This window comes from Ursus arctos, unplaced genomic scaffold (genome assembly GCF_023065955.2).
Source record: "Ursus arctos isolate Adak ecotype North America unplaced genomic scaffold, UrsArc2.0 scaffold_15, whole genome shotgun sequence".
NCBI lineage: Eukaryota > Metazoa > Chordata > Mammalia > Carnivora > Ursidae > Ursus > Ursus arctos.
Genome location: NW_026622819.1, coordinates 57,845,772 through 57,867,608, shown reverse-complemented (window position 1 = coordinate 57,867,608; position 21,837 = coordinate 57,845,772). Strand labels below are relative to the sequence as shown.

At 49.7% G+C, this 21,837-nt stretch overlaps 1 protein-coding gene across 1 annotated transcript in view; it reads right to left on the bottom strand.

Moving 5' to 3' along the window:
* GABRP (gamma-aminobutyric acid type A receptor subunit pi) overlaps positions 1–9,343 on the bottom strand; it is a 28,848-nt gene extending 19,505 nt beyond the window's left edge. Inside the window, exons 1-2 of the mRNA XM_026510665.4 lie at positions 9,275–9,343; positions 7,868–7,956 (exon numbers count right to left, since the gene is read on the bottom strand). The gene's annotated coding sequence lies outside the window, so the exon portion shown is untranslated. The remainder of the gene's footprint in view (positions 1–7,867; positions 7,957–9,274) is intronic.
* Positions 9,344–21,837: the final 12,494 nt, after the last annotated feature.

The window sequence follows — 21,837 nt, the reverse complement described above, 5'->3', positions numbered from 1 at the left end:
CTACAGGGGACATGTACTCAGACGGTCTCTGGAGGCTCCTGAGTAGGGGCAGCCTAGGAACTTTTACTTGACTCTGCGGGTTTCTCTGCCAAGATCCCTCCTCTCCTAGGAGAAAAGCTTGAGCTTTGGGTGGACACACCTGAGTCATTTAACCTTTTAGAGTCTGGGCTTTCCTATCTGCGAAATGGGAACAGAAAGCATTCAATAAATATTAATTTTCATTCTCCCTCCCTTTGACATCTTCCATGGGGACTTCAGTGATCCCACTACGACCATGAGAGCCCAAAGTGCAAGCTCTTCCTATACCCTACGCTGCCATCCAGGGTATGAGCTGACGGCGGTGTCCCTCTGAGGGCACTCATTTTGGCATCACCTCAGGAAGGACAGGGTCGGACACAGGACTTCAGGGTCACCCTGGTGGCAGATGGCAGCTTCTTCTGGATTGGCTCTGAGAAGCAGAGGTAATTACAATATGCACACATTGCCATTCCCACTCCCAGAATCTCCATCACATAGACAGTGAACCCCAAACATGTCATGCTTTAGCCTCCTTCCCACTCAGGCAGACTTCCCCTGACTTCCGTCACTTCCGCATAGACAGAATCGTTTCTTGGGAAGCAGGAGTGGAGCCCAAATTAGTTGAGGCGAGGAGAGGTATTCTTGCCACGGGAGCCTCCTTAAGAAAATCACAGCAGGTGAAGTTGTGGGGTGTGGGCCCTGGTCGGCAGTGTGGAGAGCAAGGAGCTCCTGCGGCTCTAGGGCTAGACAGGAGAGCTCTAATCCTGACTTGGCACTGACTCAGATTGTGTTACTTCTCCCTGAGCTTCAGTTTCCTCCACTATAAAATGGGATGGTAATCAATAGTTCTTCAGACAGTGATGAGACCTGATACAAAGCAGGGGCTCAGCAAATCCTTGGCCCAGCCGCCTCCCCTCGCTCCCAGCAGGGTTTGTATCTGAACTTCCTTCCCTTTCCTCCCTCCAAGTATTGGAGGGGCCAGCAGTTTTCTTACCAGGATGCTGCCGAGGCTCTGTTAGGGCAGGTCCTTCAGGCCTTCAGGCTGGGCATTCAGGCAAAACATGGTCTTCTGGGTCCCTGAGAGTCTCCTCATCCTCAGCCCTGACCCCCTGGATGCAGGCACGCGGCCACTCTCTGATGGAGTGGCTCTCCCCATGGGGAAGACAGAGCTGCAAGACTGGCTAGGCAGACAAGTGGGCGGAACGTCCCGCAGCTCCTCCCTCGGGTGGAGCCCTGACCTGGTAGAGGTGTCTGTGGGAATCGCCCAGCTCCTGCTATGGCTACTGGCTGCTATGGCTACTGGCTGCCAGGGCTTTGATTCTGAGTTGGTGTCTCAGCTGGTGTCTCAGTTGGTGTCTCAGCTGGCTGGACCACAGCCAGAAAAGAATCTGGAGATCAAAGACCCATGGAAGTGAAATACAGTGGGTGACCTCCACCCACCATGCCTGGAAGATGAGTCCTGGGCTCTGAATTTTAAGGCGCCTCTATCCTGGTTTCATGGAACAGGACTTAGCAGCATGTAGGGCTTTGGGCAAAGCCACTTTACCTCTCTAGTCTTTAGCTTCCCATCCTGAAGACAGAACTTGACCGTTTCTAAAATTCTGATTCCTTGGGCGTTTTAAGGGAACCTTTGGAATCAACAGAAAGCCTAGTCTATGTACAAGGAGACTTGTAGATCTGAGGCCATCATGCTTTCCAGACTGGGAAGTTTTCAAAAGAGATATAGGGGCCAAAGGAATGGAGGATAGAGGCTGAGGAGGCCAGCTCAGAAAGAGGTGGGAGGGACTTTGGGAAAAATCTGGCTAGATTTCTCCATCTCTCCTCTTTCACCGTCCCTGTCCCTCACACAGAGGGTTCTTTAACTGCCTGCGAAGTCCCTTTAGGGCCATCCGTCCTCCATAGCTAATCAAACCTCCTAACAGAAGGGCTCCAACAGTGTGCACAGACCCCTAAGTTCTCCCAGTCACCACAGCCAGTGGCCCCGAAACTCACGCCTCGCTCCAGAACCACGGGAAGGCACCAGGAATTCCCTGGAGTCCTGGCCTTGCACCCTGAGAGAGCCAGGAGCGGGGACTCCGATGGAGGGGCCTGGGAGAGAGGAGAGGCTGTAGCAAGAAGCCCCCCCTGAGGCACATCATGGCCGAGCCCCTGCCCAGACCCCCCGCCAGTCTTGCAGGGGAGAAGGTGGTGAGACAGGGAGCAGTAAGACAGGGACTGAATAAGGCTGTAAGGGACAAAAGGAGGTAGGATGGAGCGGGTGGGTGTCAGAGGGTGGGTGTCAGCGTGCGGTGTCCCATAGAAGCCTCTGGCTCCAAACCAGTTTTTTTAGTGTGCCCCAGAGCCTGGCCCGCCTTGCAAGCATTTCTGTGCTCCTGAAGAGAAAGCTCTTTGATTTCTCCTGAGAGGCCTCCTCACTTTCACCTGGGAACCTTGAAGGCGGCTGAAACAGGAATGGCTCAGGAGCTGGTTTCGGGTGCTCAGTGAATGGAAACTGCTTTGTGGCTTTTCTCAGACTTTCCAAGATGTGCTCACAGAAAACAAAGGCTCAAAAGTAACAAAGACAATACAGAGCACTGGGGGTAGGGGGGTGGCTGTGCGGTGTCCTCTGAGGCGGGCACAGTGAGACTTAGATGAAAGAACATGGGCCGGCTGGGTGGCTTTTGGCAAGATACTTAAACCTCTTTGGACCTGTTTCCCTTTCTGACAAACGGAGAGGATGATTTCCCGAAGCGTTGCTGAGGAATTCAGCAGTGACAGGTGTGAGGGCATACCTGAAACTACCTGGCACATAACAGGTGCTCACTGAGTTCTTTTTATCCTGCTGTTAGTATCTTCTCATGTTTGTACTTCTCTGTCCAACCCTCCACCTATCTAAGTATCTATATCTATCATTAATTTATCATATGTATCATCTCTATCATAAGTGGGGGAGTTTCCATGGAAGCCAAGTCCTGCTCCAGTGGTCCTGGCCTTGCTCCTTGGCTCCAGAACCCTCTGCATCATTCAGGCCACCTAGCTTCCACTCTGAGGACGCCTGAGGTCAGTGGTATTTCAGGATGTTCAGCTATGCTGACATACTGCCCATGGGTTACTCAGCCTGGTGTCCACCTCCTACACCACGTGGCTACACACCGTCCTAGAATGTGTCCCAGAAAAACAAAGGCCGGAGTGAGGGAGTACGCCTTGCCTGGTGCATCGATCACCAGGCACACGAGATGCTAATAAATCATAATCACACCATACGTGTATATGGTGCTCCTCAGTTTTCCAAGCTTTTACATTTGCCTGTGTCTTGTCTCATGTGAGCCTCATTATAATCCTGGGGAGTTAAGTTTGTTCCTTTATTCTCATTTTGCAGATGAGAAAGATGTGCCCAGAGTCACACAGCTACCATGTATGGACTGGAACCCAGGTCTTAGGATTTTGAGTTAGCTGCTTACCTCACAGGTCTGTTCAGTGATTTGGGGTGGGAGTGGGTCAGACAGAGGAACAGAGTCCAAGTGAAGCAGAGGACAGAGCCAGCCTTTGGATCTTCCTCTGGCCCGGGAGGCCAAGGTGGGACTAGGCTACCGCGCACCTGGGCTTCCCCGGAGATGCTGCCTATCAGATTGGAGACCCCCCAACCCGCCGTCCCAGCTGGAAACTCTACACAACCTGGATCTCCTTATTCCCTGCCCTCCATCAACACCTGAACGATCCCTACCTCAGACACCTTCTCAGTTGTCTCCTCTATATCTCCTCACCTTGGAGACTGGGGTCTCCAAAACGAGGCCTGCAAACACGAGGCCCTGTGCAAGATGAGGTCACTGAAGTGTGGGGAGAGAATATGAGGATTTCTAGGGCTTCAAACAATGGGAAAGATACTGTATTTTCTAGTATTTACCTTGGGATAGGTACTGGCCCCTCACTGCTCTGTCAGTCAGACCATCTGAGGTCATATACCAAGGTCACATACCTAACAGCCTGGCCACACTGGCCTGAGACGGAGCAGGGGCTCCAAACTTGGAGAGCTTGGCACCCACTCCTTTGCTTTCCATGTAACTTGACTTTCTGCAGGGCCGGTGGGCCAGGTTAAATGGATTTATTATTTGTTTTCACTAAATAAACCCTGAAGAAATGGACACATGGCTTAAAAACGAGTCCCACTGGGAGAGACTACTTCCAGAAGATAGCATTAATAATGCAGAGGCCAACAGCAAGAAAATGGTCGTGTTGACACTTGGCCTACCTAATGCCCAACATAATTAAACAACTTCCAAATGAAGAGTTGGAGTGGTTTTCAAACCTTCTGGTGAAAACTATAAAAAACACAATTGATACGTTTGCAAGAACAACTGGTGGACATCAGAGTAGGTGGAATTTACCAGCTGAATTTAAACAAAAGCTTTCGTATAATTGGTGAGAAAGACTGAAACATTAATATTTTAGTAAGCACAGCCAATGAAGCACTTTTTTCATTTGGATATCTGCACCTTACTGAGGTGTCTTTTTTCAACTCTGAAAGCTGTTAAGAGTCAAGTATCAAAATAATTTGCACTTAAAACCAGATCTTCTAAATATTGAACTGCAAAATGTTAATTTGCAGATAGCACAAACATAATAAAACTTATCAACCACATCGCACTCACTAAAAACATTAGCATTCATAATAATTCCTTTCGGTGAAAAGGTGTTTTTGTGTGATTAACAATATAAAATCATTAAAAGTAGTGTTATTTTATCCTTAGCTAGTCCATTTAAATTCTTCCTTCTGTCTAGGTCTTAGCTGTGGTATTGTGATTTATAATATGAAGTCTGTAGTTGGCCTTTGTCTTTATGACTGGCACAGAGCTGAAGCCCTGGGCATTTTTCAGGTGAAGAGCTTGATATCATATCTTTTGTTATGTTAATGTAGTCACTTTTGGAATGCCCCAGGGGTCACCTAAGGATGGGGGCTGGTTGCCAGGGGAGACTACCACGTGATTGGAACTTTCAGTTCCACCCCCTATTTCCAGGGTGAGCAGACCGGCTGGGAGTGGAATCAACCGCGGATGGCTAATGACCCAATCAATCGCATTTAAGTAACGAAGCCTCCATAAAATCCCAAAAGGACGGGGTGCAGAGAACTTCTGCGCTGGTGAACACGTAGGGGTGGCAGGAGAGTGGTGGGCATGGAGAGGGTATGGCCTCTCTACACTCTTGCCCAGCCCTTGCCCTGTGCCTCTCTTCTATCTGCCAATTCCCGAGTTCTATCCCTTGTAATAGACCGGTCATCTAGTAAGTAAAATATTTCTGAGCTCTGTGAGCTTTTCTAGCAAATTAATGAAACCCGAGGAGGGGATCTTTAGAACCTCTGATCTACAGCCAGTTGGTCAGAAGCACAGGTAACAAACTGTATTTGTGATTGGCATCTGAAGTTGGGGGTGAGGGCAGTCTGGTGGGACTGAGCCCTTAACCTACGGGATCTGATCCTCTCTCCAAGGAGATGGTGTCAGAATTGAGTTGAATTATAGGACACCCAACTGGTGTTTTTTGATTGCTTGCTGGTGTGGGGGAAAAACCCACACATCAGAGTTGGGTGTAGAATCATTACTTGCACCCATACTGTATTAAGACATGAGACATGTATGTGATTTCTAAGTACATAAATAAATGTATATTGAGGGTATAGAGTCAAGAAGTCAAGAACAGTTGGGCCAGGCTAATGAGGAAGTTCCTGGCTATTCTTTCAGTTTCTGATTATATTTTGTCTACCACATATCACCAGACTGATCTTCATAAAAACCCAGAGGGGATCCAATTCCTACTCTGATTTCTGTTTTCTCTCGAAGCCCCTCTCCTAGAAAGAGCTGCAGCTCTAACTGCCTTCTGGGGCTGGGCAGCTAACTTGACATAAGAAGAAGGTTCAGTGTAAGGCATGGTGGGGACCACAGCAAGCAGGAGAGTTCTTTGCCTAAAAACATTCCAATTTAAAACTCTTAAACCCCGGACAGGCAAGAGAAAACCCTGCCGTGGCCTGGATGGAACTTGTAGGCTGGCATTTGTAACCCCTGAGCAGGTCAAGGCGAACTCTGGAAAACGCTGTCCAGCTGTCCGGACAGGTCTCTTGCTGCTTGCTCCCAAATGGATTCTGCACTGAGGTCATTGCTAACTGGTGCTGATCTTGGCCCTCTCCTAGTCCCTCTTCCCAGCCCAGCCCCAGCTAAACAAGCCTGATTCTGATGCCGCCGCCTCTGCTGCCTTCTCCATCCTGGAGCTGCCCTCACATGTTATTCTTGTTGGCTTTTACTGTTCTCAACACATCACTGACCTGCCTGTCTCCATCACTAAACAGGCTGCTCCCTGAGCTCTGATTAGTCGGTGCATCCCCAATACCAAGGTCAGCGCCTTGGCCACGCAGTGGGTGAGTCTGCTGAGCCACCGAATGCACACAAACACCACCACCTGTATGCTGGGTAATAGTAGTGCGTTATTAACTTCAGTATTTCCTTCTAATTTCTAATAATAATAAGTACATGCCTTCTCCCTTTCTTCACAACTCCCTGAACTCCCATGCATAAACTTTTGGACTTTATGTACTTAAAGGACCAGGAAGGAAAAGAAATGGCAAGTGGTGAACATGTCTTTCTTGGCCCTGTCTCTGCAGTGGAGAAAAAAACCATGCAGTCAGGGCAGCAGGTCCCAAAGTGTGGTCTGCCCAGATGAAATGCACACTCCTGGGCCTCTCTCCTGACCTACTACTGCATGGGAATCTCAAGAAGTGTGGCTTGGGAAATCGAATTCTCGTAAGCTCCCCAGGTACTCCGTCTTGGGTCTAACACTTGAGGGCTGATCTTATAGGGCAGAACTCCTGTTTCATTGGCTCAGCGATTCTGAGAATCCACAGTACTGAATCCCTACCCGTACCGTGCAAGGCACTGTGCAAAGCACTGGTGGAACATTGCTGACTCACACCTGGTCCTTCCTTTTTGGAAGCTCATAGTTTAGAGGTGGAGAGAGACAAGAAATGAGAAGCCTTTTTACCTACAACCTGTGACAAAAGCTCAGGAGGAAATGAGCAGGTAATAACAACAGGGATTAGAGAGGGGGTTGGCCAACTTCGAGTGACCCTAGAATGTCCCTTTGAGAAGTGACATTGAAGCTGATCCCCAGAGGATGGCAAGGAGTTGGCCATGTGTCAGGAGAGCCAGGGAGGTAAGATGGAGGCTGGGGGGCAACCGTGGGTGCGCCACCTGGTTTAGGGAAATGAGTCCTGATGAGGGAAGAAGCCGAGGGCTGGCCTCATGCCTCCTCAGGAGTTTCCCCCTCTCAAACTCTTAGAAGCTGTGATGTCTACGGTAACATAAACCCTGGCTTAGACTTTGACCCTTCACGTCTCCTGGAGTTCAGCCAGACTCCCACAGTCTGAGAAATACAGAAGCCAGGGAGGTTTCACTCATTCTCTCCAACCCTGCCTGCTTTGTTCTTTTTCTCTCAACCTCTTCTTTTGAGCTAAGTCCCTGGCACCTTTAGACGTCTGCCAGAAGCTGTATTAAATTATTAAAGACCTCAGAGCTCACTCCCAAGCCGCAAACACAATCCCTGGCACTGTTGGCCATTGGGCAGTTGGAGAAAGGTGGGCTGGACTTCAGGGCAGTGGTGGTTAATGAGGGCAGACCACCCCCGCCCCTGGCGCGCCCTGCGAAGCCATTCCCAGGAAGGTGGCTGTAAGGAGAGCTCTGCCAGAAGAGGACACGCTTTCTCACCAAACCTCTGCCATCACTTTACTGTGAGAGATCATGCCTTACCATATTCCCTGTGCTCAAAAAACAAAACCAAACACAAACCCAACCCGTATGCCATTGCCAGAAGGTCAGGCTATGTACATTACCTTTATTTGTCAAACTGTTTCACAGGTCAGTTTCCAGGGATCCTTGAATGTTGCCTCTGCTTCTGAGCCCAGTGGGGCCTCTCACTGCTCTGAAGAGGGGTCCAGTGGAATAAAAATTATTTTGAACAGAAGGCATTTGAGCTCCTGAAATCTCTTACCTGCCTGAAAGCATTGCTTCAGAAAAGAACTCAAAATTGTCACAAAGCCCTTCGCCCAGAACGACCAGGAAATATTGATTCTTATCACCCCAGATAAGAAGTTTCTACTTCACACCTAAATAGGCATTGTCACAAAAAGGGCCCTATCTCCCATCTATTCTCCTCAGGGCCCATTTATCTTTCCTGAAAGTCATTTGTGCTCTGGTAAGCGCTCTCTCTCCCCCCCCCCCCCCCACTTCTAAGAGGTCACTGGTTTTCTCTAAGTGTCCTTCTGCCCACCCCTTCCCCTATTAAGATGGCGTATAAATACGCCCCAATTCTAACTGCCTCTTTGAGCCACTTTCTTTGTGAACTCCCATATTCATGTAAATAAAAATCTGTCTTTTCTCTTGTTAAATCTGTCTTTTGTCTGTTTAGTTCACAGGGCTCCACACACCTTCATAAGAGGATACAGGAAAAGCGTTTTCTCCCCAACAAGCTCCGTTTCATTTACCAACTTGCGCCTGCCCACCCAGGATCCTTGGCACCTTCCTCCGGAGTCATGAGGAGTCTCTCTGGATGGAAGGGCCAAGGGCCTGTTAATCATACGGAGATGAGAAGACTCCGTGGTGAGGCCATCAGAACTCAGGGCGCTGGGTCTGGTGTGGGATTAGCAAGTTCAATTTCTGTGGCCGAGTAGAACAGAGCGCAAGTATCGGAGTCAAAAGTGGTTTCCAATACCTTGGCTCTGACAATCCCTACTCGGGGATCTTGGGAAGTCCCCTAATCATCTTGAACGTCAGTTTTTCATCTGTTACATGGGGATAATAATACCTACCCTGTGGCTTAGCATAGGTAGTGTATGTTGAACTCGGCCTGGCACATAGGTGGTGCTTAATCAATATTTTTTATCCGGGATTTTATCCAGTCCCATTGCACCCTCCCTGGCAGCATTTTGTGTTGTAAGATGCTGACGTGGCACTTGGCACCAGAAACCTACCAGCCCCGAGGCACCGGGAGCTGCTGACCCAGAAGGATCTCTGCAGTTACCCGTTCGCGGAGTTCTGCAGGGCCATCGGCCTGTCGGTAGCTTCGGAGCCTTGGAGTACGGGTATCACAGGTGTGGGGCTCACTTCCCTGACCTTCAGAGCAGCTCCTCGCCACCCTCAGGGCCAACCCAAGTCTGAGCTGCCTACTGCTTCCGATAAAAACGGGCCCACAGCTAAGTCTTCTATTTCTTAGAGAGTCAGGATACAATTTGAGAGCCTACCATGTGTCAGATGTTCTTCTAGTTGTGAACAAAAACAGGCAGTTTCCACTTTCCAGAGCCATACGTTCTAGAGAGGAGAGACAAAAGAAATAAACACATTTGCACATAGATGCAGAATCAGGAGAGATAAGTGCTATGAAGCCACAAAGCTAAAGGGATGGGGATGGTAGGGGGTCTATGTCAGTTGGGTCATATAAGGCCTCTCTGAGGAGGTGACATTAGAAGGAGGGGATGCTGTCCTACCCTGGCTTCCTTCCTCTAGCCCCATTCCCTGTCAATTCTCTTCTGAAATTCTGCCACCATCAGGTGACTTCCCTTCCTGAAGATCCTCGAGTGGATTTTTTTTTTCTAAAGAAAGCCTTTTTGGTATTCAAAAGCCTTTAGGGTCTGACCATAAAGGTACTCACCTACCATCTCTCCTTCACTCTGCAATGATCTATCCATACCAAACCCCCCACAGTTCTCCAAATCTCTTTCTCCTCCTCCCTGACCTGGCTTTGCACATGCTGTTTTCTGCCGGGAACATCCTTTGTCCTCTTCTTAGTATCCATCAGGCCAACCCCAGCAGGTCCGTCGGAGTCCCTCTCGTCCCAACCAGGCTTTCTCTGCTTCCTCTATGCTGACCACGACACCAAAGCACCACATCGCCTCTCCCAGCATCCACTACACCATAGACCACAGAGTACACGGTTGGTTTCTTGCCTGCCCCACACCCGATGATGAGCTCCTAGGGAAATTATTGCATTCAACCTCAATGCCCAGCATAGAACTGGATGCTCTGTAGGCATTGGATGAATTAATGAATAGGGACAAGGATCCATTCTATTCATTCTCTGTCACCGTAGTGAGCCCTTTCCAGCATGGCACATTTTATTCAGCCAGAAAACTAGATCAGGTCTCTTCCTCCCAAGCAGTGTCCTTTTCCTCCCCACTGTCTGCTTAGGAGTCCTTTCCACTGTTGTCCCCCTTGTTCTCCTGCTTCATGCTGTCTGTCTCTCTTGACTCTCCTTTGCAGGCCTGCATCTGCAGTTCCGGGTCTGGGGTGTGGGCTGCACATCTGCAGGCCTGCTCCAGCAACTCCCAGCTGACCCAGACCTTTTCCCTGATCACCTAGATCTCCTCTCAGATCCCCAGTTTGAGACAGGCTGTGGTTCCTGGTTGGCTAGACCTGAAGCCATCTGAAGCTAGGAGGCAATTGCTGAACCAGGTGGAATCGGCCTGGAGGCCACCCCAGGCCTGAGGATAAAGGCCGGCAATGGAGCTGTCCATGTCACTGTGACCCCCAGATCCTAAAGGGTCATCTGCATTCACCACACTGACTAGAGACCACACCTGGCTTTGGGGATCCCTTGGCCACCACCTTAAATACATGGCCCTGCTTTACCTTCTACTAGCTTGAGCTTTAGAAATTTAAATACTCTGACCCAAAGTTTGCTTAATTCACTCCTTTGCCTTGAACCTGGTGACCAGACTGTCTGTCTGGTCATTCTCCCAATGAGAGACCACATGTTCACGCACGCTTTCAGCCATTTAATCTGTATTTATTGGTTTGGGCCCTTTGCTAGGCTCTAGCTCAGAGCCAGCGGATGTGTTCTGTAAAGGGCCAGCTGGCGCGTGTCGAAGGCTCTCTGGCCACGCTGCAGCTACTCAGTCCTGACGCTGTGGAGCAGAGGCAGCCACAGGTAATACGGAACTGAATGCGGGAGGTGATGTTCCAATGAAAACTTATTTACGAAAACAGGCGTTGGGCAGGATTGGCCCACGGCCTGGAGTTTGCTGACTTCTGCTTTAGACTGTTGAGGACTCATGGGCTGGAGCACCGCCGGCAGTGCTGCTCACGTGTGGTGATTGGGCCCCCTCCCCCATTTTTTAAAGGATTTATTTATTTATATGACAGAGAGAGTGTGTGCACCTGATAGGGGAGAGGCAGAGGAAGAGGGAGAGAAGCAGACTCCATGCTGAGCGCAGGGCCCAACTGGGGCTCCATCCCATGACCCTGAGATCATGACCTGAGCCGAAACCAAGAGATTGACGTTCAACACGCTAAGCCACCCAGGCACCCCTGATTGGGCTCCTTTTAATGAGACATTTTGAAAACCGAATTCATTTCTAGAATTTCCCCCACCAAATCAACACCTGTTCCCTCATTCTAACTTTTTCTTGAATATAAAGTTCCATTAGACTTGTTTCCTGAAGTCTTCCAATCAACTTGCCTTCTTTCTTTCCTTTACGGCCTCCTTGCCTCCTTGAGGATACGGTCTCAGGGTTGTCACTTCTCTGTTCCACATATGACTCTCCACTGGGGTCCTCAGGACTTCCTGCTGGAGTTACTGCAGCAGTGGGATCCTAACCACGGGCAGCTGGACTTCGCCCCTCGGCTCTCAAAGCTGGCCCACCCAAGGTCCATTGCAAACCCAAACCAGCCTGAGTGGAAGGAGGTTCTTCCCTTCTACACAGGCCGTAGATTCCAGTGCCCCTGTAATTTTAAAGATTTACTTATTTGAGAGAGAGAGAGGAGAGAGAAAGAGAGGGGTTGGGAGGGGTAGAGAGAGAGGGAGAATGGGAACCTCAAGAAGACTCCCTGCTGAGCACGGAGCCCAATGGGGCTTGACCTCATGACCCTGAGATCATGACCTAAGCCGAAATCAAGAGTCAGACACTTAACTGACTGAGCCACCCAGATGCCCCTCCAGTGCCTTTTCGAGGCCAGGTAACCACCCTTCTCTCCTCAGAGAGGTGGAAGACAGCACCGGGCTAATCTGTGGTCCCTGCCTCCCATGAGAGCCATCTCCAAATCCTCCTCCCTGAAAACCCACACCCAGCACCCTGCTTTGCTTCCGCCGCTGTCATGGAACATGTGCACTGCTCATCGCTCAGTAGTCATCCTTCAGGCCTTACTCAGAAGTGTAGGTGCCTCTTATGTTCCGGGTGCAACATAAACATGGTCCTTGCCCTTATGAGCTTCCAGGTCAGCAAATGCTTTCTAAAAGGGACGCAGAGTAAACACTTTCAACTTTGTGGGCCTCGTGGTCTCTCACAACTACTCAATTCTGCTGTTGGAATTCAAAAGAAGTCTCAGACAATACATAAACACGTGCTCGTGGCTGTGTTCCCACAAAACTATTTACAAAAACGAGGCAGTGGGCAGGGTTAGGCCAGCCACGACTGTTGCACGTTTTACCACTGTGTCATCCCTGTGCTATCTAAAAATTGTGATTCTGTGGAACACTAGCACGTGAGAACTGAGAAGTACCAGAATCCTGAACAGAACAAAGTAACATGAAACCTTAGGAAAGCGTATCTGATGAATGAAAACTAAAATGGTGTCCAGTCCAGCCAAAATGGAGGTCGAAAGTTTGAATGGTAGAAGTGAAGGTAATAGGACGTGAGAGAAGTGTTGCTGGATTCTCAGATGAGAAACGGGGTTCAGGGAGGTTATCGAAGAGGTGAATCTTGAAAGGTGAATAGATGTCAGAGGCATTTGAAGGGCATTTGAAGCAGAGGGAACAGCGGAATGAGGCATGGGGGCCCACACAGTAGCTTAGTGTGGCATGGGCACGGTGGGGAAGTCGGCAGGGTGCCTCGCGACCAGCTTGGAATGCCATGCTCAGGGGTTTGGACTTCATTTTATGGGAACGGTGAAGCAACATGATCAAATTTGTATTGTAGAAAGATTGCTCTGGCAGCTGTTTGGTGGAAAGACTGGAGTTGTAGAAACTGAAGGCAAGGGGCCCAGCTCAGAAACCAGAGCAGTGGTCCCCGCGGGCACTGATGTGGGCCTGAACGGAAGAGCTTGGCCTGGGCCGAGCACTTCCCCAGCTGTCCCTCACGTGTGAAAGGAAGGGGGTTAAATTAGATGATCTCTAAGGCTTATTTGCTTTGCCCAGGGTCCCAGGGAGAGTTCATCTTCCCTGTGTTGGGGGATGGCCTCAAGATACCGGGGAAGACACAATGTGCAGTTGGGTGAGGTTAGAGGAGCACCATGTTTCTGGTGGGTCACACAGACAAGTGCAAATGTCTGGGACAACAGTCAGTCTCCAGGAAGGTTCCAGGGTGGCTGGAGACACTGAACAGGTCCCAGTGGGCAGAATGAAGCCCGTGAGACTCGCCTCTTGTCCCTGAGACACTGAGCCAGGCTGGGAGCCTGATCCCCATTCTGAACGATTCACAACCCTCTGAGTGGCAGGCACAGCCACCCCCTGGCATCATCAGACACCCACTCCAGCTCAGCCGCACCATTTCCTTTCTGGTTTATGCCAAGTTGTGCTAACTGCTTCCACCCAGGCAGCCGTATTTCTATCACAGTGCTCGCCTCCCCAGCCCCTCCATTCCCCCTGCCCTGCTCCTTTCTCTTCTCCATATCTTAGCTCCTTCTACCACCCTCCAGAATTCGGTCATTTACTATGTTTATTGCTTATTATCCATTGGTCTCTTCGCTACAGAAGGAAAACTCCGTGTAGGCAAGAGGCCTCATCTCTTTTGTTCCCTGATGTAGTCCAGTGCCTGGCACGTAGTAGGAAGACGGATTTGCTGAACGAACCACAGTGACTCGATGCCGTTGGCACTTTAGGATTCCTGTCTTAGGAAACAGCTAAAGAGCTGGAATGCCTTGCCCAAGGACACAGCCAGCAAGTGGCTGACTGCCAAGTCCATGTCCCCTCCACCAGGCCTGGCTGAACCCTGAGCTGAAGTGGGCTGTGTGATGTGGTCTCACCTCTGGGCTCCCACTGTCCCTTCCCTCAACTGAGCTCCCTCAGCCCCATGGGCAACTCCCAAGGCCCGCCTCCAACTCTCAACACCCCCTTTCCTCCAGATTGAAGGAGGCTACCCCTTTGCCAAGGAGATTTGCCCTAGTTAGAGCCTGGAACAAGCAGATGCTTTTGGGTTGTGGTAGTGGGTTGTGCTGAATTTTCTCACGCTTAAAGATACAGATGTTAGAGACACTTGGCTTAGGGTGGGGGGAGTAGAGGCAGGTGGAAGGCAGGGGGAGCGATTAGGCAGAGAGGTGAGACTTGCATGGAGCAGCTAATTCTGAAGGTGCCTGCCTCAAAGACCAGTCCTATGAGGCTAGAGAATCAACCCAGCCCATTTTTGCCACAGGCTCTGCCTTGCTCCCAACCCCTTTCCTTGAATATGATAGATGTGTCACTTCACATCCTTAGAACGTAATGTGGTTTTTTAATCCCTCTAACATGCATTCATTTTGTAAACATTCATGCAGCCAGGTCAGGTGTGGCCGGGGCCGTGGCCTGGCCATGGCCTTGCCAGTCCTCTTCCAGGGCCACCTGAGAAATGCCCTGTTGCTACTGCCATCTCCCCAAAAGGCCGAGGCACCCACCTAGAATGCTAACAAGTGCCAAGGTCTCAAGGAAGGACCCTCTAAGGTGGCACCAAATTGACTCCTCATCTTTTCGCCTTCCTCCCTTCTCTGCTGCCAACATGCCCCAAATACACCACGTTCATTCACGCCTCCCTGTTACTGCACACCCCATTCTCTCTTCCTGGATCACCGGCCCTGCTCTCCCCACCCACTGAACCGCTCCTCATTCTTCCAGAGCCTGACTCAGCACTGCCTTCTCTGGGAGGTCTTCCTGCTTGCTGACCTTCTACACACACACACACACACACACACACACACTCTCTCTCTCTCTCTCTGTAGATGGATGTGTACACACACAGCTTCCATATGCACACAGAAGGATACACATGCACATACAACACACACCCTATTCACACAGAGAAACACACACCTATACACTTAATAGGTACATAGATATCCACAATTTCTTTCCCCTAAATATAGACACACCCCTATTCCCTTCCAAATACCCCCGCTCACATGCACAAACATACCCCACTGGCCCGACTTTCCCGCACACATTCATACACCCACAGTGCCCTCTAGCCCTCCCCTGACACACACAGCAGCTGGCCACCCCTTCTCCATGCTCTGTAGCGTGCCGAGCACGGCTCTTTTAACAGGTTCCATCCTGGGCTGTAGCTGTTCATTTCCTGTTCCTCGCTTCTCGACCAAGAGCCCTTTCTGGTCAGTGGGAAGTTCACTTCAGAAGATTCTTTAAAGTGAAACCAGAAATGCCCAGGCAAAACAATTTATCAGAAATATTCTGGCTCAACCTGTCCTCAGGCAAAAGGAACACTAAATGAATTTCGATCAATGGGTGAAAGCATCTCTTATCCTCAAAGGTCATCTTTATGAGGTTGCCAACATGCTCATTAATTCAAATACCTATTTCTTCCTGTTGGAAGAAACTTCCCCATTTTCTTCCATCTACCATACACTGCCCCAGCCCTCTTTCTGAAATGCAGATCTGGTCATGTCACTCTCTGCCTCAAAAGCTATCAATGGCTCCCTATTGCCTCCAGTAGAAGGTTCTAAATTCCATATTATGCTATTTCAGGCCCTCTGTGGTCTCCCCCAAATGACTTCCCTAGCCTTACTCCCACTTACTCCCACTTTCAACAGGCTGCACCCCATGTCCCAGCCACACCAAATATGTTCTGCCCTTTCTGCACTCCACAGTTCTGCTGCTGCTGCTTCCTTCACCTGGGATACCCTTCCTTGATCATGTCTCCCCTCTTGAAAGCTAACTTATCCTTTAAGACTTCAAATATGTCTTCTCTCCCAGAGCCTCCTAGCTGGAGTGAATCTCTCTGTCCCATAGCACTTTGCCCCTGTAATCTAGCAAAGTGCAAGAGTAGATTGGATGCATGTTTTCTTCCACAGTGCTGAAAGCTCCTTGAAGTCAGGAACTGTGTGTTGTTAATCGTTGTGGCTAATCCCCTCCCCCTTCCCTGCATCCAAGTGCTTGGACCAGGCTAGGAATTAAATCAACTGTGGAATTGAAGGGTTTTCTATAAACTCCTGTAGGAACCACTGTTGCCGACAAATGGAGGTAGGGACTCTGACGGCTGGCAACCCTCCACAGCCATGCAAATGGGGCATGGCGGAGTGGTCAGCTGGGGGTCAGCCAGCGATGACACTGACATTTCTTGGAGAGCAGGTTCCGATGGTCAGGGAAGCCCACTCCAGCTGATGCCGTGTTATTTTCCCATTTGTGAGAACCAGGCAGTCTCTTTCCTTCCTAAGCCCCTTCCTTTTCTGTCAGGCTCCCATCTCTGGCTGTTCTCCAGGGGATAATTTGTGTCCGTAAATGGTGGAATGATTAGCTCCCAATCCTGGCCTGCATTAACCTTGAATTGATGGTGTCAGCTAATGAGAGAGAGGGAGCAGGAGGGCTCAGGCATCAGGGCGCCTCTAACTGAACTCCTTTCTCTGGGACCTGGCTGGAGCTGAGCCATGGGTAAGAGGTTCCCAGGCCCTAAGAGGGTCCTTGCACATGTTTTCACTCCCAAGTAAGAGAGATCATTACAGATTTTCCCACATTCAATGATCAACGTTGATGTTCTCCATTTTAGTCAAATCCCTCCCCAAACAAACAAATAACAAATTAATGAAACAATGTATTTCTGTACCTTTACCTGGAATCTTTGTGGGACTTCTGGTTACCCTGGCAACAAGGGGACACACATCATAACCCTTGCTTACTAACTGTATGAAGCTGGACAAGCTGCGTGGTTCATTTGAGTCTGTTTTCTTATCTGTAAAGCGGAGATAATTATAGTATCTACCTCACAGGGTTGTTATACGGATTAAATGACCTAATGCATGTAGGCGCTCAATCATAGGGCTGCATTTAGTAACGTGAGCTGTGAGGATTATTATTTGGTCCCGGTGAGCCCTATGACCCTGTATCCTCTCTGGGCCTCAGTTTCCCTTTTTCTCAAATAGGGGCTGAGACTTGGTCATCAGTAACTCTCTAGTGGAATGCTAAGATGGGATAGGTCTTAGGTCTTTGTCCCCACCCTATTTATATCCCCAATCCTGCTGGTGTTTCTTATCACTCATAGTCCTGCCTGTTCAATGTTCCACCAGTGTAAAAGATTCCCGTCACAGTTGTCATAATAGTCTTGGTAACACGCTGATGGAGAGAAGTGAGTTTCTTAAGAGCTCCCATTAGAGCTGCCCCCTGCAGTTGCGAGAAGTCACCAACTGCACCAACTGTCTCCTCCAATGGCTTCTGTCTCTGGCAGCCAACTCTATCAGTCCACGTAGTAACCCTCATGTCAGCACAGTGTTTTACACTTTATGGAGATTTCCATCTCTGTGATCTCAATTCGCCCTCCCCATAACTCCATGGGATAGCTGGACTAAATATTATCAGTCCCATGTTATAGATGGAATGTTCACTCACCCATCGGCTGGTTCATTCGATGAACTTTGAAGGAGCACATTTGGTACAAGCCGCCCCGGCTCAGATGATTTTGGTGTATGTGGCTGAGGTGTCCTTGCTCTAAGTGGAGGCTCCAAGTCAGTATTCCAGGCCATTCTGTGCCAGGTCCAGTGAGCATTGGCCCCATCCCTCTCCTGGAGTTGGCTCCAGTCACTACCCAATTCCTGGCACGGACGCCTGCATTGATAATCACTTCCCAGGGAGTGTGTCAGCCCAGGCAGCCCCCTCGGGTTTGTCCTAAGCCACCTGGTAAATCGTTACTCGCTCACCCTCCAAGCTCCAGCCCCTCTTCTGGGGAGCCCCCCTGACTCTGTCTTCTGTTGTGCCAGCGTGCTACGTTGGGTTCATCTCCATCCCCACATTGATCACATTACGTCGTGGTGCTCTGAGTGGTATCTTTACTGACCGAGCAGATAAACTGCCCGTACCTGACAGAGGGCTGCCGCCCGCCCCCCAGTAAGTAACCCTTTGAGAGTTACAGAATCATATTCACACAAAATGAATGAAGGAAGTCATCTATAGATGACAGAGTGTGTTCTGAAAGCTCGAACTCCAATCGAGGGGATCTGGGTACTGTCTCCTGGAACAGGTCCCACCGCGGAGCTGTGACTAAGGAGGCTGACAGGTCATCGGGAGGATCACATGCTCTCTGAAGAGCGTGGGGGTCATCCAGAGGGGAGGGTCAGTCTGGACCCTTGAAAAGCAGAGCTCACAGAACAAGAACTCAGCCATGTTTATCCAGGACCTGCCAAGGGAAAGAGGCTGGAATCTGCCAGATGTGTTTTCAGGTCACTGGAAAGGTTTGTCTCTTGCTGGAAGAGGATAGTTCATGAGGCCTCCGCACAGTTCTGGGCATCCCCTGCGCTCCCCACACTGCTAGCTCATTTCTCTTGGCTTTGATTTCCACCCAAGAAGTGATGTTCTGTTTATAATTTGGTTTCCCTTTGCTTTGTTTACAGAGGTACCAGCACTGACCACGTAGTGCACCTATTCGGGCTTCTTCTCTGCCTTCCCTCCTTTTCTGCCTTCCTTCCTTTCCTCCTCTCATTTTCTTCTTCTTTCTCTCCTTGTGCTTCCTCCTCCTGTCCCTGTCTTGTTCTTCTCATTCTTGTTTTTCTTGTAGATCTATTTCTCAAAATAAATGAATGAAGTGGCATGAATCCTAGCTGGTCCATGAGCCTCTTGTGAGCGTGAGTAGTAAGAGCTCGTTCCCTCAGAGCCTTGGCAGAGTCGAGCTGCTGAACTTGGAACGCTGGGGCCAGGCCTCAGGATGAGGCCGCCACACCACGGCTACCACACCAGGGCCACCACACCAGGGCCTCCGCTCCTCGGCCCAGCTCAGCAGCCTGCCTGGCAACGTCTCTGAGCTTTTTTGAGCTGCAACATCCTTGGGCAAATATGCAGTCAGTTTTGTGGTTTGTAACCAATCCTGGCTCTATTTTATTTCTGTAAGTACTGCTTGCATTTTTCCAGAGCCTTTTAATCTTATTGTCTGCATTCTTAGAGATAGACACAGCTGCCTTCCAGAGTGAAGGGACGTATAAATAAAGAAATGCATGGTTTGACTATTAGGCACGGAATGGGAAATAGCCAGTTAAAGACTATTCTTCAGAAAAAGGGGCTCGTCTTCTTTAGGTGACCTGAAGTGGGGGGAAGCTGATGTCATATAGAAGGCAGTGTCCCTGTGAATAAAGAATCCAAGACCCCTGAAAAATGGGCCCCCAAGCCTTCACTTTAAGTAACTATTCACTGCTGCTTCCCTTGGCCAGATGCCAAGTGGCTAGCCTTTCTGCCTTGCTCTAGACCCCGCCAGTAGCTGTTTGCAATTTCAAGTGCACGCAGACCAGGTGCACTTCTGTAATCACCTCTTGTGCATCGGATATAGTGTGTGATGAAGCCCTACCCAGAGGCAGGGGCTCCTATGGCCGGTGAGGACTGGCTGTCACATTAAATGCTATTGTTCTCCTTCCTGGAGACTGTGTTTGCTGTGCTGACACTGAGCCAAAAGGAATGTCCCCAGTGACATTTCAGGTTCCTCTCCTTTTGGTTATATTTTTTAGTTCAATGGCTCAGTTCTGTTACTTCAACAATATAAGAAGGAGGCAATTCATTTAGTTTAAAGGAAGGCTCATGCATTTCTTACATAAATATTAGCAGAACGCCCAGTGCCATAATCCCCTTCTAGACGCACAGGAACGAACCTGAGAAACAAACATCTTGTTTGCCGGTTCAGTGGTGACCGGCATTGTGTGGTTTGGTGGCCTGAGCCTATGTCTTGTTGTGCACATTACAGCTACAGGTCACCACGAGGTCATGGAGATGGGAATGGAGCTGAACATAGGACAAAGCTGGGTGGGGAGGGCAGGGCAGGGCTGATCTGAGAGATATCTAGACCTGGGCAAGGATGCAGGCTCCCTCCCAACGTTCAAATCCCAGGCCCCAAGACAGAGTATTTGTGTTCTATTGTCTGCATCATATGGCTTTGCCCAGGCAACTAGCTGGCAAGGGAAGTGGATGACGTCTTGGATACGGGGAAGCCATGGGAACGGGAGGGGCAGGGTCCAGTAAGCCCGTCAGGAGGACAGAATAGAAACATCCCTCCATCCCTCTACTTATTCATTCATTCATTCACCCCTTCACTTGCTCCGCGCACATCGGTCGGTACCTGCTCTGTGACACACGAGGATAAATGAAACATGCCACCTAGCCTCAGGATGCTTAGAGCCTCATGGGAAGAAAGGAGGTCAGTCATAATGATTAGAGATACTAATTGGGCCTTGCTCTGTACAGTACCTTTTTGTGTCAACCCCTCCTTTCTTCAGGGTGACAGAAAGAGGGCCGGGTGTCACCTGCACACACTGGGGGCTGCATTATAGGAGATCTTTTATAGTGGACAGTAGGCTTCCCTGCCCTTTGCTTTGGAGGGGGGGGCGTATCTATCTTCTGAGGCCATCTGCTATACAAACTTGCTTGAAAAGATACTCCATAACTAAGATGATGTCCCTGATCTCAAGATGTACAGAAACATGAGAAAACTGTGTCCCAACAATGATCAGTTTCGTTTGTTTAGGATGATAGTTTTTGTGGGCACTGAGAAGGAGGTACAGAGGGAAGTCCTCGACTCTGGTACCAGAGCCTTTTACCCTCCTCTGGCAGGACTCAGTCCTAGGGGAGGGCCACGGTGGGACAGATAAAAGAGGTTAGCAGTAGGCGTGGGGGAGGGGGTGGATCGGGCACCCTCTCTGTTGGACAGTGATAAAGGCTTTGCTTGTGGAAAACATCCTATTAGGATCTCAGAGCAGGTATCAAAGGAGAAAGGCAATCAGCCCTGGGTAGGCATGAGGGAGTGTGTTGTGCGATGACCTGAAGGAAGGAAACTGAAACATGTTCAAGACCTACCAGGTTCTCTCACTAACATTTCTACACCCTTCATTTCATCTAATCTCATAATGACCTTCCTTTTTCTTTCTTATTGTGGTAAAATACATATCACATAAAATTTACCATTGTCACCACTTAAAAGTATACAATTCAGTAGCATGAAGTTCATTCACGAGGTTGTGCCACCGTCACCACTACCTGGTTCTGGAACATTTTCATCACTCCAAAAAGAAACCCCCAGATCCATGAAAGTAGTCACGCCCCATTCCTCCCCACAGCCCCTGGCAACCCCTAATCTGCTTTCTGCCCCCATGGATTTGCCTGTCCTACACATTCTTAACAATCATTTGATATAAATATTGTTATTCCCATTTTATGGATGAGGAAGCCATAGCTCAGAGAAGTTCATGTCTCGTCTAAGGTCACAGAACTGACAGGTTCTCTACTGAGCTCTCCAGGGAGAGGAGAAAGGTCTCTCACATGGCCCCCAGGAACATGCCACCTGTTAGCGTGGCAGCCCATGGAGCAGGGCGGAGCAGGGGAAGCAGGAATGCAGTGCACTAGGCCTGAATCAGGAGGGAGGCAGGAAGGAGAGGCCCTCCAGGTTGAGGAAGGGTCCAAGGTGTTGACATGGGGTAGCCAGACAGCCAGTGGGGCCAGGACTCCTGGAGTGGGAGGCTCTCTCTTGCAAAGGTCGTGTCTGGAGCAGGGGAGGCACTCCTGATTCGGCGGGGGGTGGGGGGGGGGATTCCAGCAAAGCTGGCTGTGACCCCCATACTTCAGACCTAATGGCTTTTTTCATTTGGGTGAGACCACCAAGAGAATGCCCCAGGAAGTCAGCTGACTCAAGTTTCTTTTTCTCCAGGGAAA